The following is a 17,533-nucleotide window of genomic DNA, read 5'->3' as shown; positions in this document are numbered from 1 at the left end:
CTGCATAACGACGGGGGCTGGTTGGCTAGTGGTTAAAGAGATAAAACACAGGGAAGTGCATACATTGCAGAGATCTAATGCATATTTTTTTTCCAAATATACAGTGCCTTGAAAAAGTATTCATACCCCTTGAAATTGTCCACATTTCGTTACAACCAAAAACGTAAATGTGTTTTATTGGGATTTTATGTGATAGACCAACACAAAGTGGCACATAATTGTGAACTGGAAGGAAAATGATAAATGGTTTTCAATTTTTTTTTTTTTTACAAATAAATATGTGAAAAGTGTGGGGTACAGTTGTATTCAGCCCCCTTTACCCCCTTTGATATCCCTAACTAAGATCTAGTGGAACCAATTGCCTTCAGAAGTCACCTAATTATTAAATAGAGTCCACCTGTGTGTAATTTAATCTCAGTATAAATACAGCTGTTCTGTTAAGCCCTCAGAGGTTTGTTAGATAACCTTAGTGAACAAACAGCATCATGAAGGCCAAGGAACACACCAGACAGGTCCGGGATAAAGTTGTGTAGAAGTTTAAAGCAGGGTTAGGTTATAAAAAAATATCCCAAGCTTTGAACAACTGCAAACCTACCAAGACATGGCCATCCACCTAAACTGGCAGCCTGTGCAGGGAGAGCATTAAACAGAGAAGCAGCCAAGAGGCCCATGGTAACTCTGGAGGAGCTGCAGAGATCCACAGCTCAGGTGGGAGAATCTGTCCACAGGACAACTATTAGTCGTGCTCTCCACAAATCTGGCCTTTATGGAAGATTGGCAAGAAGAAAGTCATTGTTGAAAGAAAGCCAAAAAAAGTCCCATTTGCAGTTTGCGAGAAGTCATGTGGAGGACACAGCAAACATGTGGAAGAAGGTGCTCTGGTCAAATGAGACCAAAATTGAACTTTTTGGCCTAAAAGCTAAAACGCTAAGTGTGGCGGAAAACTAACACTGCACATCACCCTGAACACACCATATGCACCATGAAACATAATGGTGGCAGCCATAGGCGTGTGCAGCCTATTGCATTAGGGCGTGCACCCCAAAACTCAAACACACATGCGTGTGTAATATATATATACTGTATATACACACACACACAAACACTCACATATATGTACATAAAACCACCCATTTATGTGCCTCCCTGACTCAAGAGCCTTTATTCATCTTTTTATTAAAAAATAATAAATGCATAGAGGTTTGCGCTTTTAACGCTTTAACTCCCGCTAGCGGCTGAAGAAAGCCAGCGCTGCCAATTCATTCCAATGGGCATTGGGTGCTTAGCACTAACTCTCAGTGGAGCTGCTGGTTTAAAGCGGGCTGTTACCTCCACTCCCGCCACCTCTGTTTCACCGGCTCCGGGTCTAGGGTCCTGTGGAGTTTACCTCTGAACAATGTAGGCACCAAACACTTGAGTATGTTTTCCAATGCTTTAATGAACAAGTAATAAAGGAAGTAGCAGGAAAGAGGCAGAAGGAAAGTTGCAGGGAAGCTCAAATACCTTTCTTTAGTATTCTTTAGTACATTGGTAGGAATTGAACACTTGTAGTTGAATGCACTCACCTTGTGGGATTCAATCTTTGCCCGCCTGGATAGGCCTCTCTCACTTGTCTAGCAGCCAGTATGCAGCAGGAACAAATGTCTCTGCCACAGACTTGTTTGGAACAAAACCCGTACGATCCTCTGCCACAGGATGTAATGGTTTAGGATGAGTATCAGACACAGCACTTGAACCTTTAAGCCAACCCGGCAGTACTATGCAGTAAGATCACTTCAGGATACGTCCTCCAACTGAGTCACCAGGCCCCTCTCCAGAATAGCACTCTGCATGATCCTTCCATGATGGGTCCTCCCCTGGGATCTCCTCAGTTGTCCAGCTTCTTCACTCAGGATAGACAGCTCAGGACCATTCCTCTGCCACTGTGGTAGGCCCCAGACAGGCATCTGGGCCCACCCACACGCCGCAGCAACGTGGGCCTCCAGAACGGAGGACCATGAGGTGGTATTCCTATTGCATACCTGTCGGCCAGGAGGGCCAGCAGGTGGCTGAAAATGAACCCCTGAACATGGCGTCTGTCCCATAAATACCCTCTCTCAGAATGCAACTCGGAGGACCACCTCCACTGATTTGTCTCCGGGACAGAGGAGCACTCATACGCTTCAACACGTTGCCTTTCCAACACCGGCCCATGGGGACAACGACACCCACCGGCGAAGTGTGGAATCACACGCAACTCAGCCAAGCTGGAACAGAGGCAAACCTAACTTCACCTAACAAGTAACCCACTAGATTTACCTATCAGCAGTAGATTAAAAATCTACCAGCGCTACAGGTGGTTTAGAAGCGGTGTATACAGCGCTACCACACCACCCCAAAGATGCTGCTTGTGGCACCTTTCCTAACGTCCAGCAAGCACACTGCCCCCGTGTGAGAGCACTCAGGCTTTCACACTGAGGAGGCAGTTTTCAGGCACTTTACAGGCGCTATTTTTAGCACTAAAACGCCTGAAAAATACCCCAGTGTGAAAGGGGTCTTAAGTTACTGGCTGTGGTCACACTTCAGCCTCCCCATCATACCATACAAGGTTAATGTCCCTCTATGGTATGTGACGATGTCATGGCTTTGGGGTGAAGGAAGAGAAATTAGAATTAGGTAAGTGAATGAGGTTACCCCCTCCCCCCACACACTGCGAGGATGGACTTTTTTACTGTCCTGGAGTTGGGCTGTATTATTATAATAAGAGTTTTTGATAGGTTAGGTATTCCTGGGACTTCTGAGGTGCTACATAGATGTATTCCATATAAACACACATTATATGTTATAAAAAAAAAAAAAAACATTTTAACAGGATATAATGTGTATGTGGAATATATTTATGTAACACCTCAGAAGTCCCAGGAATTCCTAACCTGTTCAAGAATGTTACTTTATCTTTCAGTAAACCTGTCCTGCAAAGACTGCTATCTGTCCTCTGAGCTCTTCCATCATCCCCAGGGAGAGCTGTGCTGTGTGCTGGACAGGAGGAAAGTGATTGAGGGTGCACTCTGTGATGATCTCTTCCTGCTCCTCCCACTTGTACTGGAGGCCGGAAAGCCCCGACTCAGCCAGACAGGAAACCGAGGAGAGAGACAGTTTTCATCCAAATGCTGCATCAGAGAGGAGTTCGGCAAGCTGTCTTCTGGCAACATAGGGCATATAATGGTGGGTAACACAGGGCATAGGATAGTGGGTAACACAGGGCATAGGATGGTGGGTAACACAGGGCATAGGATGGTGGGTAACTCCTGTGAGGACTGCAGCCACAGCTGTGCAGTAAGCAGTCAGGAATTATCCGATGCTCTCTGAAGTTCACATGCTTCATCTCTGACAGCGGAGTGATATTCAGCTGACAGGGATATTGTAGCCGGAACTACAGAGTCAGCATCGGAAAATGCGGCTGACTGACTGATTACTCCGCAGGCAGTGACTGCAGTTCCCACAGGAGTTGTACACATCCATGACAAATAGTCTTACTTGCAGCAGTGTCAATTAGAAAAAAAAAGAATTCTCACACATTTTGGCAGCAAAAAAGCCCTGGGGTGTGTTGGATGTGCCTGGGCATTAGTGTGTGCCCAGGCACACCTGGCACACCCTGTGCGCACGCCTATGGTGGCAGCATCATGTTGTGGGAAATCTTTTCTTCATCAGGGACAGGGAAGTTGGTCAGAGTTGTAGGGAAGGTGTATGGAGCCAAATACAGGGCAAACTTAAGGCCCGTACACACGATCGGACTTTTTGACAACAAACATGCAAATTAGCTGTTTTGGAGGAACATCCGACCGTGTGTATGCTCCATCGGACAAACTTTTTCTGTTTCCATCAGACTTTTGTTGGCTGTGCGAACGGACAAACTTTCTGGCAACAAAAGTCCAATGGAGCAAAGTCCAATCGTGTGTACACAAAAGCATTGGACTTTTGTACAAACTACAGTACGCGGCCGCGAGCATGTTTCCAGCGCGACCCCATTGCGCTGGTTCTCGGCTACAGGGTACTGTACATCTCGTGCTGGCTGCAATAGGAAAAACACATTTTCCTATTGCGGCGAACGCGAGAGGGAATTCCCCTCTGGGGGCATGCCAGGCCCTTAGGTCTGGTATGGATTTTAAGGGGAACCCCCTACGCTGAAAAAACGGTGTGGGGGTCCCCCCCAAAATCCATACCAGACCCTTATCCGAGCACGCAGCCTGGCCGGTCAGGAAAGGGGGTGGGGACGAGCAAGCGCCCCCCCCCTCCTGAGCCGTACCAGGCCGCATGCCCTCAACATGGGGGGGTGGGTGCTTTGGGGGAGGGGGCGCCCTGCGGCCCCCCCACCCCAGAGCACCTTGTCCCCATGTTGATAAGGACAAGGACCTCTTCCCGACAACCCTGGCCGTTGGTTATCGGGGTCTGTGGGCGAGGGTCTTATCGGAATCCGGGAGCCCCCTTTAATAAGGGGGCCCCCAGATCCCAGCCCCCCACCCATTGTGAATGAGTACGGGGTACATGGTACCCCTACCCATTCACCTAGGGAAAAAGTGTCAATAAAAATAACACACTACACAGGTTTTAAAAGAAATTTATTAGGCAGCTCCAGGGGTCTTCTTACTACTTCGGGGGTCTTCTGCCAAATTCGGGGGTCTCTCAGGACTCTTCTCCCTCTCTCCGGAGTCGTCTCCGTGCTCTCTGGTTCTTCTCCGGTGCCTTCTTCCTTCTGCCAGGCTCCTCCGCTATCTTCTGCTCTTTTGCCAGTCTTTTGCTAGTGGAGGAACCCGGACATCTGGATCGTCTTCTTCCCTCTTCTCTTCCAGAGATGTTGACACAACGCTCTCTCTGGCTGTAATGCTGTCTGTGTGCTCTGCTATGACTTTTATAGGCGGTGACCCCGCCTCCCCTATGACATCACAGTCCTAAGGCATGCTGGGACTGTGAGGTCATAAGGGGGCCTGGTCATGTCATCTTATGACCAGGCCCCCTTATGACCTCACAATCCCAGCATGCCCCGGGACTATGATGTCATAGGGGGTGGGGTCACCGCCTATATAAGTCATAGCAGAGCGCACAGACAGCATTACAGTCAGAGAGAGCGTTGTGTCAACATCTCTGGAAGAGAAGAGGGAAGAAGACGATCCAGATGTCCTGGCCACCCCTAGCAAAAGAGCAGCAGAAGATAGCGGAGGAGACGGTAGAAGATCCAGACACCGAGAAAAGACGCCGGAGAGATCCCCGAAGTCGAAAGAAGACCCCCGGAGTCGGGAAAAGACCCCCGGAGTCGGAAGAAGACCCCCAGAGTTGGAAAAAGACCCCCGGAGCTGCCTAATAAATTACTTTAAAAACCGTGTATTGTGTTTTTTTCTTGACACTTTTTTCCCTAGGTGAATGGGTAGGGGTACCATGTACCCCAAACTCATTCACAAAGGGTGGGGTGCCAGGATCTGGGGGCCACCTTTTTAAAGGGGGCTCCCGGATTCCGATAAGCCCCTCGCCCACAGACCTTGACAACCAACGGCCAGGGTTGTTGGGAAGACATGGGGACAAGGTGCTTTGGGGTGGGGGGGCCGCAGGGCGCCCCCTCCCCAAAAGCACCCACCCCCCCATGTTGAGGGCATGCGGCCTGGTATGGCTCAGGAGGGGGGACGCGCACTCATCCCCACCCCCTTTCCTGACCGGCCGGGCTGCATGCTCGGATAAGGGTCTGGTATGGATTTTGGGGGGACCTCCATGCTGTTTTTTCAGCATAGGGGGTTCCCCTTAAAATCCATACCAGATCTAAGGGTCTGGTGTGCCCCTGGAGGGGAACCCATGCCGTTTTTTAATTTAAAATTTGGCGTGGAGTTCCCCCTCAAGATTCATACCAAACACAGTGCCTGGCATTGGCGGGGATCCAAGTCGGAACCCCGCACCAGTGTGAACCCGGCTTGCAAGGTGTCAATCTCGCCACTAAAAGATTAACACAGTATCAGACAACAATACAGAAGTTGATCAAAGGGTGGTGGTAAAGAGCTGAAAAACCACGTGATTTGGTGAAAGTTGGCTGGAAAAGTCCTGCCGTCTGTATGCAAGACAAAACTTCTGGCCAACGCCCTTTGTACAAAAATCCAAGGGAAAGTTTGTACAAAGTCCTATCGTGTGTATGGGGCTTTAGAAGAAAACCTGTTAGGCTGCTTTCACACTGAGGTGCTTTACAGGCGGTATAGCGCTAAAAATAACGCCTGCATAGCGCCTGTAAAGAGCCTCTCCTTTCACTCCAGTGTGAAAGACCGAGTGCTTTCACACTGGTGCGCTGGCAGGATGCCAAAAAAAGTCCTGCAAACCGCATCTTTGAGGCGCTGTAGGAGCGGTGTATACACGGCTCCTACAACACCCATGCCCATTGAAATCAATGGGCAGCGCCTCCAAAGTGCCAGCAAAGCGGGTGCATTTAACCCTTTTTCAGCCATTAGCAGGGGTTAAAAGTGCCCCGCTAGTGGCAGAAAAGGGCCGCAAAAACTATGGTAAAGCACCACTAAAAATAGCGGCGCTTTACCACCAACGCCCCCCATGGCTCCAGTGTGAAAGTAGCTTTAGAGTCTGCAAAAGACTTGAGACTGGGGCGGAGGTTCACCTTCCAGCAGGACAACGACCCTAAACATACAGCCAAAGCTACAATGGAATGGTTTAGATCAAAGCAAATTCATGTATTAGAATGGCCCAGTCACAGTCCAGACCTAAATCCAATTGCGAAGACTTGAAAATTGCCTTTCACAGATAATCTGACAGAGCTTGAGCTATTTTGCAAAGAAGAATAGGCAAAAATGTCACTCTCTAGATGTGCAAAGATGGTAGAGACATCCTCAAAAAGACTTGCAGCTGTAATTGCAGCAAAAGGTGGTTCTACAAAGTATTGACTCCGGGGGGGGGCTGAATATAAATGCACACCACACTTTTCACATGTTTATTTGTAAAAATCGAAAAACATTTATCATTTTCCTTCTACTTCACAATTATGTGTTACTTTGTGTTTGTCTATCACATAAAATCCCAATAAAATAAATTTACGTTTTTGGTTGTAACATGACAAAATGTGGAAAATGTCAAGCGGTATGAATACTGTAGCACAGTATTGTATGTATGAGCACTGTACACTTTAACTATAATGACAACTTCTACATAGTCCAAAAGCAGCTTATTAACAAATACAAATTCTACCAGAAATGTTGGAGATCTCTCCTTCTGGACATGGGACACACTCATAGCAACATTCATGAATTGAAGATCCAAACATTTTTCTGCTGCCAGGTAAACAGGGATCTGAGCATCGAGATACCGGAACCTAAAAATCAGATATTATTATTATTTTGTAGAGGTCCATCAGGTGCAATGAAGCTACATTATACAAACTAAGAACAACAGCATATATAAATTCAACACTTCATATACCTGATATGTGCCTGCTGTACCATGTACTTGTATGAGAAAGTGCCCAGTTCTCTTTGTCTTTGTATTGCTTCCTTTATGTGAAATCCCTGGTGTTCCTGCTAGTCCCTCTACTTTCCTATTAAAAACCGACCACTCTAAAGAGGAGAACACACAGTGGTCAGTTCTCTAGCTGTGCTAGGAACTCCTTCAACGACTAGACTTGTCCTCGCATGCCTCCCCTTGCACAGCCACTCACTGGGAAGACCAGTGCACTGATATTTGTCCACTCTCACCTCCCTATGCAGCTGGAAACAGAGGATACTGTATGTGATTATTAATCAAAAACAGGGGAAAAGGTATTTATAATGTTTTTTATTTTTATACATAAACGTTTTACCATTCATTTCTATTGAAACTACAAAGGGAGAGATTAGAGTCAGTTAGGAAATTGTACTTTAATTCTTATTGCTAGCTCTTGGGCCATCAACTACTTTTTGTTTTGTTTTCCTTATAAAAGGTTTTTTTTTTTTTGTTCTTAATTATCTTTTGTGGGTGCTCCAAAGTCACTTTTAGCTGCTGTGCTATCTATAGTGAACATTCTTTTTCATGTTTTGGTGTAAAGCTTCCCTAAAAATAAATGGGCGGTTGTTTCATGAAGTTGGTATTTTGGGGATTATTTTGGGGGTATATTTGAACTCTTGTTTAAGGGGGTACTATTATGGGGTTTTCTTTAAATTTGGGGTATATTGGTTTATTTTGTAGTTTGTTAGGGCCTTGTTCAATATTTTTATTCATTCAAAGTAAGACGCTGTTCTCAGAGTACAAGAAGTATAACATAACGATTTAGAGTACAGGACAATCACATATTAAGACATTATCAATTACAATAGTCAGATGGCATGGGAAGGCATGCTAGCTGGTATACTAAAGTGTGAGCCAAAATTAAGACAGTAGTGCAGGGTTAATGACTAATGGTATACATTAAATAGTAATGCCTGCTTGGCAGTGAGGGTCCACACTAACAGGATGTCTGAGGAACCAAGTAAAGTTGTTGTTCAGTTAAAAGGTCTTTAACCTTAATGCATTCTCTGCTTTAAGGTAAAAAACCTTTTACATGCAGCTCACCCCACAACCTCCCTTAAATACTCACCTGAGCCCGATCTCGGTCCAGCACTGTCTGCAGCAGCTCCTCTCCTGGGTCTCCAGCAGGAGAGGAGCAGCAGGAACCATTGGCTCCTGCTGCTGTCCATCTAAACCTGTAAGCAGAGAGCAGGGGGTGGGGCCGAGCTAGGTGGTGTGTCTGAATAGATGCAATCCGTCTGGATAGGGAGTGAATCCACATGAGGGACACTCAGCAGGAAGAACCAGAAGCTCCGGCAGATGACCTGACAAGATGAGGATCGGGGCTGCTCTATGCAAACCTATTGCACAAAGCAAGTAAGTATAACATGTTTGTTATTTTATTGAAAAAAAAATTGAAGGTTTACAATTGCTTTAACAGGCGAAGCGTTAGAGAAGGAATTGGAGGGGAAGGGTGAGTTACAGAGGGTCCACAGAGGATACAGGCTATTAGCCGGGCAAGAAAGAGGGCTAAGGGCTTTTTATATTTTTTATTTTGTGTTAATAGGGTTTTTTTGAAGTCTGGGGTTTTTTAAGTGCAGAATTCCCTGCTTACTGACCATCTGTTCTTGGATCTACCTTTTGAAAGAAAAAAGTGTAAGAACAATCTACACCTAAACCACCTCATGTTATATCACTCAAATTCACAGGGCCCTCTCCCTTATTTCCATAGATTAAAAAAGGTTAGGAATACACCAGTTAGGCCTTATTCCTGAATAAAACTATATGACTGCTGGTCACTTTAACTCTTTTATTACTGTATCTTCTGCAGTATCTTTATTGTTGTTGTAAAATTCCAGGCTGTGGTCTTTGTCTCTGGTAATTTTAGGCCTGACCATGCTACTTAAAATTTGGTCAATTTTACCCTGTTGTGACATCAGCTGTCTCTTAATTCTTGTAGTATCTTACCTTTACATAGGCTATCCCCCCTTCTGTCCATCATGAATGCTGCTGCCAGTCTCATCCACCTTACCAATCGCTCTGTGGCTGCTACTCCTCTCTGTCAATACCTCCACTGGCCTCGGCTCATTCAATGAATTAAATTCAAAATACTAACAACAACTTACAAAGCCATCCAAAACTCAGCCCCAGCTACATCACCAGCCTAGTTTCAAAATACCAACCTAATCGTTCTCTTCCTCCCAAGACCTCCTGCTCTCTAGCTCCCTCGTCACCTCCTCCCATGTGTCAGAAACCATAAATCAGACTGAGACAGAAGTACAGTTAAATCAGATTTGTTCAATAATAATAAAAAAAGTTAAACATTGTCAAAACATAGCCAGAGTTCAGGAACTGGAATGGATAGTCAGGCAAGCCAAAACGTCAGGGAGCCAGAGATGAGCGTAGTAGAACAGCAAACAGGATCTGGACCCAGACGGAATGTCAGCTAAGCAAGTCTTTAACAGGAACACAGGAGAGCGTCTCTAGAGATGTGACCAAGGCGAAGGCAGAGATCATCTGGGCTGGACGGCTTAAGTAGGAAGGACTGACGAGCAGGATATCATCAACAGGTGCATCACTGTGGAGAGACAGGAGCTGGCAATTAGCCGACAGCTGAGTGGCCAGCTTAGAGAAGGAAGGGCTGAGCCCAGCCCTGACAGCACCCCCTCCTCAATGACCCTTCCCCCTCGGAGGACCACCAGGCTTGAGGGGAAAACATCTATGAAAATCACGGAGGAGGACAGGGGCATGTACGTCCGAGGATGAGACCCAAGAGCGTTCCTCCGGCCCTGTAGCCTTTCCAATGCACCAGGTACTATATGAGCTTACTGAACCTACGGGAGTCAACAATGAACTGTACTTCATACTCCTCATGGTTCTCAACCTGTACAGGGTAAAGACGAGGCACTGAGGTGGTAAAGCAGTTGCAGACCAAAGGTTTTAATAAGGAGACATGAAATACGTTGAGATACGCCTATTAGAAGGAAGGTCTAATGCGTAAGACACTGGGTTATTCCGGCAAAGAATACGGAAAGGCCCAATAAACCGAGGTGCGAACTTCAGACAGGGAACACGAAGTCGGAGGTTGCGAGATGACAGCCAGACTCTGTCCCCAACCTGGTAGGAAAGTGCAGGCAGGTGTCTGCGGTCAGCATGGAGTCTGTACCTACCATTAGCATGTCGCAAAGCCTCCTGGATTTGTGCCCAAGTGGAACGAAGACCACGGAGATGCTCCTCTAACGCATCAATACTCCGCTGAACAAAAGAGTAATGCAACATGGAAGGTTGGAAACCACGATTTGCCATAAACGGGGACAATCGGAAAGCAGAATTCAAGGCATTATTGTGAGCAAACTCTGTCCACGGTAAGAGTTCTGATAAGTTGTTATAATGGTCAGAAATATAGCAACGTAGGAATTGCTCCAAGGACTGAATTGGCTCTTTCTGCGGCCCCATTAGACTGTGGATTATACACAGAGGAAAATGCAAGCTGAATTCCCAACTATGCACAAAAGGCTCCCCAGTACTGAGACACAAACTGACTACCCCTGTCCGAGACAATCACCTTGGGTAGTGAAGGGATATTTAGCTTTACCACATCCATTTTACAATAATCAACTTCCATTTTGTTTTTTATCCCGTACTCTATTTTATAGACAGCTGCATGTACTGTTCATTATTTTTCTTATCTTTCCTTACTTTCCATTTCTTGTAAAGCAGGTGATTTCCCAGAAATGATGCGTTTGTTTGGTTTCACTTTTGTCATAAAATGTTTCTGTATTTGATTGGATAATTTGTATGACACGGTCAAGGGGTGTTAGTTTCTGAAAGCCCCCTTTAAATATTCACACCAAAGAATAAAGATTAGATTTGCTCTGCGAGACTTTGTCATTCTTTTTTTATCATTGTCTCAATGGGATAATCTCACAGGCCTGTGGGGATTGTAAGGTACACCTTATGCAGACTTATCGAGGGTCTAAAAATATCCCTAGACAACCTACATCACCTTTCAGATGGGAGCTCATCCGGGATTGATCATAATACGTCTGGTGATCTAGATTTATATCTATTTTTCTCTTGCCATGATTTATTTAGAGATCAATTCCTTTTAAGGGACCTGTAATTAGTTTTTTAGACCTCGATAGATAAGCCCTGGGTGGGCTTCAAAAAACTGCTCTGAGAAGCAGTAAGATAAGCCCTGGGTGGGCTTCGAAGAAAATTTCTCTGAGAAGCAATAAAAAAACCCTGGGTGTGTTTTAAGGACTTTAAGGAGATGTCCATAGAATAAGACTGCAGCGACTGTTCCGGGTAAACAGTAAAAACCTTCGGGAAAGGTTGATTTATACAGTACTGTAATTATAAGAAAAAGTCTGATAAGCTGTGCCGGACAAAACCTGATCTCTTTGCTTTATCTTCCTGTTGCGTAACTAGCTGTCATAAGATGATTTGTAATCTGTGTAATGTTTGTCTGTGTGGAATTTGTCGGGTGTCATAAGGTAAGATGACACCTTTTCCACTGCACTGTTTATTTTTTAATGATTTATATATGAATTCTTTGACTCTAAAGTTTAAGATATAACCTGTATCTTATTGTAGTCTGAAGAATGATTCTGGCATTGTTTCAGTGAGTAAATATTTTCTTTTCCTTGCAGTAATTAGACGTTCAGTGTCATTTTAGAGAAAGAACTAAAAAGAGAAATAAAATATTGGGTGGTCTGAAAAAATAAAATATTGGGTGGTTTCTTTTTCTCCATACCTGTAGACGAGGAGACACGGCCACTCTTTGTTTTTACTGTGTCGATTGACCAACACAGTTGTCAGTTTATCTGGTGTAGAATGCCACAGAGTTATATAGACTCCCCTGTGGTCTATTCTATAGTACTCCAAGCCACCCTCAGGCCTTGGACAGCCCCTCATGGTTCTGTACTGTTGCAGTATGTTAATGATCTTTTTATTTGTAGTTCTTCAGAGGAGGACTGCCGAGCTGATAGCCTATCCTAATTGAAATGGTTACATGTATGTGATCACAAAGTGTCTAAGAAAAAGTTACAATGGTGTAAACAGGAGGTTGAGTACCTAGGGTTTGTGCTGTCTCTGGGAGTTAGGAAAGTCAGTCAAAAAAGAGCTGTCGCTCTTGTGGGTTTGCTCTGCCCACTTACCAAGAAAGACATGCTTACCTTTCTTGGAATGATTGGTTGCTGCCGCCAATGAATACCTGACTGTTCTTTCTATGACAATATATTGAGACAAGCAACCCTCTCTGAAATGTCTGATACTGTAAAATGGTCTGATGAAATGTTAAATGTTTTTGCCATGTTGAAATGTGCAATGGTTACCAGCCCGAGCCTCGGTCTCCCTGAAATATGACAAAATGTATAACTTGTTTGCCAGGGAAAATTGCAGAACCATGGCGGGAGTACTGGCCCAGGAACATGGTGGGAGACTGCGCCCTGTAGTTTTTTTTTTTCTCTCAAAGATGGTCCTGGTGCAGGTTCAGGGCATGCCCGCGTGTCTCAGAATTTTAGCGTCCTGTGCGATTTCTGGTTGAGATGGCCACTTTTTTCACTCTGGGACACGACACCACACTTCACACCACCCACAATGTGTCAATCCTGTTGAAAAATGTACATACACAGCACATGTCTGCTCAGAGGTTGAGCGGATATGAGGTGATTTTGCTGTCCAATCCAAAATTGCACATAAAATATGCTTCTCCCACTGCAGGCCCAGCACCAATTTTAAACGCCCTTTCAGGATTAAAAGGAGAACAGGATGAGGTTGTGCCACAACATGACTGCATAAACCTCATTCACCAAGACACATCACCCAGGTCTGATTTATCTTCCACAGCACTACCAGACACACAGAATGTTTTTGTGGATGGTTCTTGCTCTAGGCCAAATGATTACACATACCATGCAGGGTATGCAGTTGTGCAGCTTCCAGATGTTATACTTGAGGCCAAGCCTATCCCATATCAACCAGCACAGGCTGCTAAATTAATTGCACTCACTAGAGCATGCCAGCTCTTTGAAGGTTAGGATGTACAGTAGGTGACCGCGATATTGTGTCAATCTCGCCGCATTTCTCGGCGAGATTTGACACCTGCGAGCCCCGTCGCAGGAGCCAGCGCCGAGATGGCTCACTCATCGGGAAAGGAAAACTTTGTTTTCCTCCCGCGATGAGTGACAGGCAGTGCTGCCAGCTGTCTGGCATGAATCCTGAGGCGGGAACACCACGCCAAATTTTAGATGAAAAAATCGGCGTGGGTTCCCCCCCAGGAGCATACCGGGCCCTTAGGTCTGGTATGCATTGTAAGGGGAACCCCCCTACGCCGAAAAATTGGCGTGGGGGTCCCCCCCAATCCATACCAGACCCTTATCTGAGCACGCAGCCCGGCCGGCCAGGAAAGGGGTGGGGACGAGCGAGCGCCCCCCCCCGAGCCGTACCAGGCCGCATGCCCTCAACATGGGGGGGGTGGGTGCCTTGGGGGAGGGGGCCCCCCCACCCCAAAGCACCTTGTCCCCATGTTGATGAGGACAAGGGCCTCTTCCCAACAACCCTGGCCGTTGGTTGTCGGGGTCTGTGGGTGGGGGGCTTATCGGAATCCGGGAGCCCCCTTTAATAAGGTGGCCCCCAGATCCTGGCACCCCACCCTTTGTGAATGAGTATGGGGTACATGGTACCCCTACCCATTCAGCTAGGGAAAAGTGTCAATATAAAAAAAACACAGTACACAGTGTCAGGGGATGTTATACACAACATCCAATGCAGGTGATCAGATCGCTGGGCTGCACCAAGGAATCAGGGACAAACGAGTAAATAAAGAAAGTATGTTTATTATTAATGATAAAGATACACGTGAAAACAAGACAGCAAACCAAAAACAAGAAAATGGTGAAAACACAGCAAACCCCCAAACCCACCTAACTATCTATCTAACTAATATAATACACAAGCAAGGAAACCAACATGAAATAAAATATAAGGCATGGGCAAAGCGACAAGGGAACAGAAACCAGGAATAATGAAGCAGACCAAGGAGCAGGGAACAGGAAACAGGGTTCAAGGTCAGGATACACAAACAGGGTTCAGGAACAAACAGGAACAGGCTGGAACAAGAGCAGGTACTGGCAGGGACAAGGGCTTAGCAGAGGAATACTGAAGCACTGAGGTTAGTTCAGGGCGGGTTTATATAGTCCAGCAAAACCATGACAGGTGTGCTTGATGACAAGTCTGCAGTCCAGGCAGGGAGACCCCCGCGGGTGGCCACTGGAATTACACCCTTTTGGTGCTGAATGTAATAGTGCCACCAGCAGGAGAAACCGGAGATAACACCGTTCCTGATACACAGGTTTTAAGAGTAATTTATTAGTCAGCTCCGGGGTCTCTTCCGACTTCGGGGGTCTCCTTCCGACTTCTCCCGGTGTTCGGCCTCTTCCCCCGGGCCCCGCCGCTATCTTCTTCCAGCTCTATTGCCAGCCAGGGGCCCGGTCTGCTGCCGCTGTCTTGTCGCCGCTGTCTCGCCACCGCTGTCTCGCTGCCGCTGTCTCGCCGCCTCTTCTCTTCTTCCCCGATGTTGACACGACGCTCTCTCTGGCTTGAAAGCTGTGTGTGAGCTGCGGAGCCATTTATATAGGCGGTGACCCCGCCCCCTTATGACGTCATGGTCCCGGCATGCGCGGGGACTCTGGGGCCACGCCCCCTTATGACGCCAGAGTCCCTGCGCATGCTGGGACCATGACGTCGTAAGGGGGCGGGGTCACCGCCTATATAAATGGCTCCGCAGCTCGCACACAGCATTCGAGCCAGGGAGAGCGTCGTGTCAACATCGGGGAAGAAGATAATAGGCGGCGAGACAGCAGTGGCGAGACAGCGGAGGCGAGACAGCGGCGAAAAGACAGCGGCAGCAGACCGGGCCCCTAGCTGGCAATAGAGCTGAAAGAAGATAGCGGCGGGGCCCGGGAGAAGAGGCCGAACACCGGGAGAAGTCGGAAGGAGACCCCCCGAAGTCGGAAGAAGACCCCAGAGCTGACTAATAAATTACTCTTAAAACCTGTGTACTGTGTTTTTTTTATATTGACACTTTTCCCTAGGTGAATGAGTAGGGGTACCATGTACCCCAAACTCATGCACACAGGGTGGGGGGCCAGGATCTGGGGGCCCCCTTATTAAAGGGGGCTCCCGGATTCCGATAAGCCCCCCACCCTCAGACCCCGACAACCAACGGCCAGGGTTGTCGGGAAGAGGCCCTTGTCCTCATCAACATGGGGACAAGGTGCTTTGGGGTGGGGGGCCCCCGCAGGGTGCCCCCCTCCCCCAAGGCACCCACCCCCCCGTGTTGAGGGCATGCGGCCTGGTACGGCTCAGGAGGGGGGGGCGCTCGCTCGTCCCCACCCCTTTCCTGGCCGGCCGGGCTGCGTGCTCGGATAAGGGTCTGGTATGGATTGGGGGGGACCCCCACACCAATTTTTCGGCGTAGGGGGGTTTCCCTTACAATCCATACTAGACCTAAGGGCCTGGTATGCTCCTGGGGGGGAACCCACGCCGGTTTTTTCATTTAAAATTTGGCGCGGTGTTCCCGCCTCAGGATTCATACCAGACAGCTGTCAGCACTGCCTGTCACTCATCGCGGGAGGAAAACAACGTTTTCCTTTCCCGATGAGTAAGCCAGCGCGACATGCACAGTACCCTGTCGCCGAGAACCAGCGCGATGGTATCGCGTTGGAAACACAATCTCGCGGTCAGGTACTGTAAACATTTACACTGACTCGAAGTATGGGTACGGCGTGGTACACGACTTCGGTGTGATATGAAGTAGGCGTGGCTTTGTGGCAGCAGATGGAAAGAACATTTCACATTTTTCTTTGATAATGTTACTGCTAAAAAGCTATCCAGCTACCTAAAACACTGGCTATAGTCCATTGCAGAGCACATACAGGCCAACAGACAGATAGCCAGGGGACCTTGCTGCTAAACAAGCTGCTATCTCACAGACAACAGACATCCAAATGGCTATGCTGATACCTGACCTATCCCCATTTGAACAGTCACTCGCAGACCTCCAGGATTATGCATCAAATTATGAGTTAAGGGACTAGGATAAAAAGGGTGTGCAGAAAGATCCAAAAACTGGACTTCTCTGCAAAGAGGGGAAACCATGTATACCAGCGGCAAGCGCATCACTCACTCTTCATCTCACAGTACCACAGAATAGGCCACACAGGTATACAGGTCACGGCTGATCTGCTGATCTTCTGAGTAGAGATTTTTATATTCTCAGGATGGGTCGAACTTTTTGTGACCACAAAAGAAGATGCACAAACAGTAGTGAGGATCCTCACTCAGGAAATCATTCCTCGATAGGGATGCCCACTTCAAATAAACTCAGACAATGGCCCAGCTTTCATTGCCAGGGTCTGCCAGGACTTGGTAAAAACTCTCAAGATAGAATGGAAGTTCCACATTCCCTACCACCCTCAAAGCTCAGGGACAGTACAAAGAATGAACAGAACAATAAAAGACAAGATAAGAAAGGCCACAGGAGGAACCTTTGCCAACTGGAAAAAGGTCCTCCCAGCAGTCCTGGCAGAAATAAGAAGGACCCCTTCCAAAACAACAGGGTATTCACCTTTTGAAGTTTTGATGGGTAGACCTTTCCCCACCCCATGGGCCAGAGCACCTTTAATGGTAGAAAAATATGTAAGAAAACTGGTTGAAACATTGGATACAGTCGAAAGAAATGTTGCTCGCACCTCTCCTTTTTCTTCACAGGAAGCTACTCACCCCTTCAAGGTGGGAGACACTGTGGTGGTCCAACAGCTAAACAGAAATAAGAAGCAAGAGTATCCCTTTAGACCTCCCACCACAGTGGTTGCAGTGACCAGAACAGCCATCCTAGTGGAAAACTGCCAGTCCTGGATCCATGCCAGCCGAGTAAAAAAGGTTTCCCAAAGCCCCAGGAGCAGGAAGGAGACCTTGGATAAAGGAGGCCCTCAAGCAGAAGTCCAAGCAGATGAAGGAGGAGTTCCTGGGAAAGCAGGTCCGGCCAGAGAAG

This window comes from Aquarana catesbeiana, linkage group LG01 (genome assembly GCF_042186555.1).
Source record: "Aquarana catesbeiana isolate 2022-GZ linkage group LG01, ASM4218655v1, whole genome shotgun sequence".
Lineage (NCBI taxonomy): Eukaryota > Metazoa > Chordata > Amphibia > Anura > Ranidae > Aquarana > Aquarana catesbeiana.
This window is presented reverse-complemented; position numbering follows the sequence as displayed.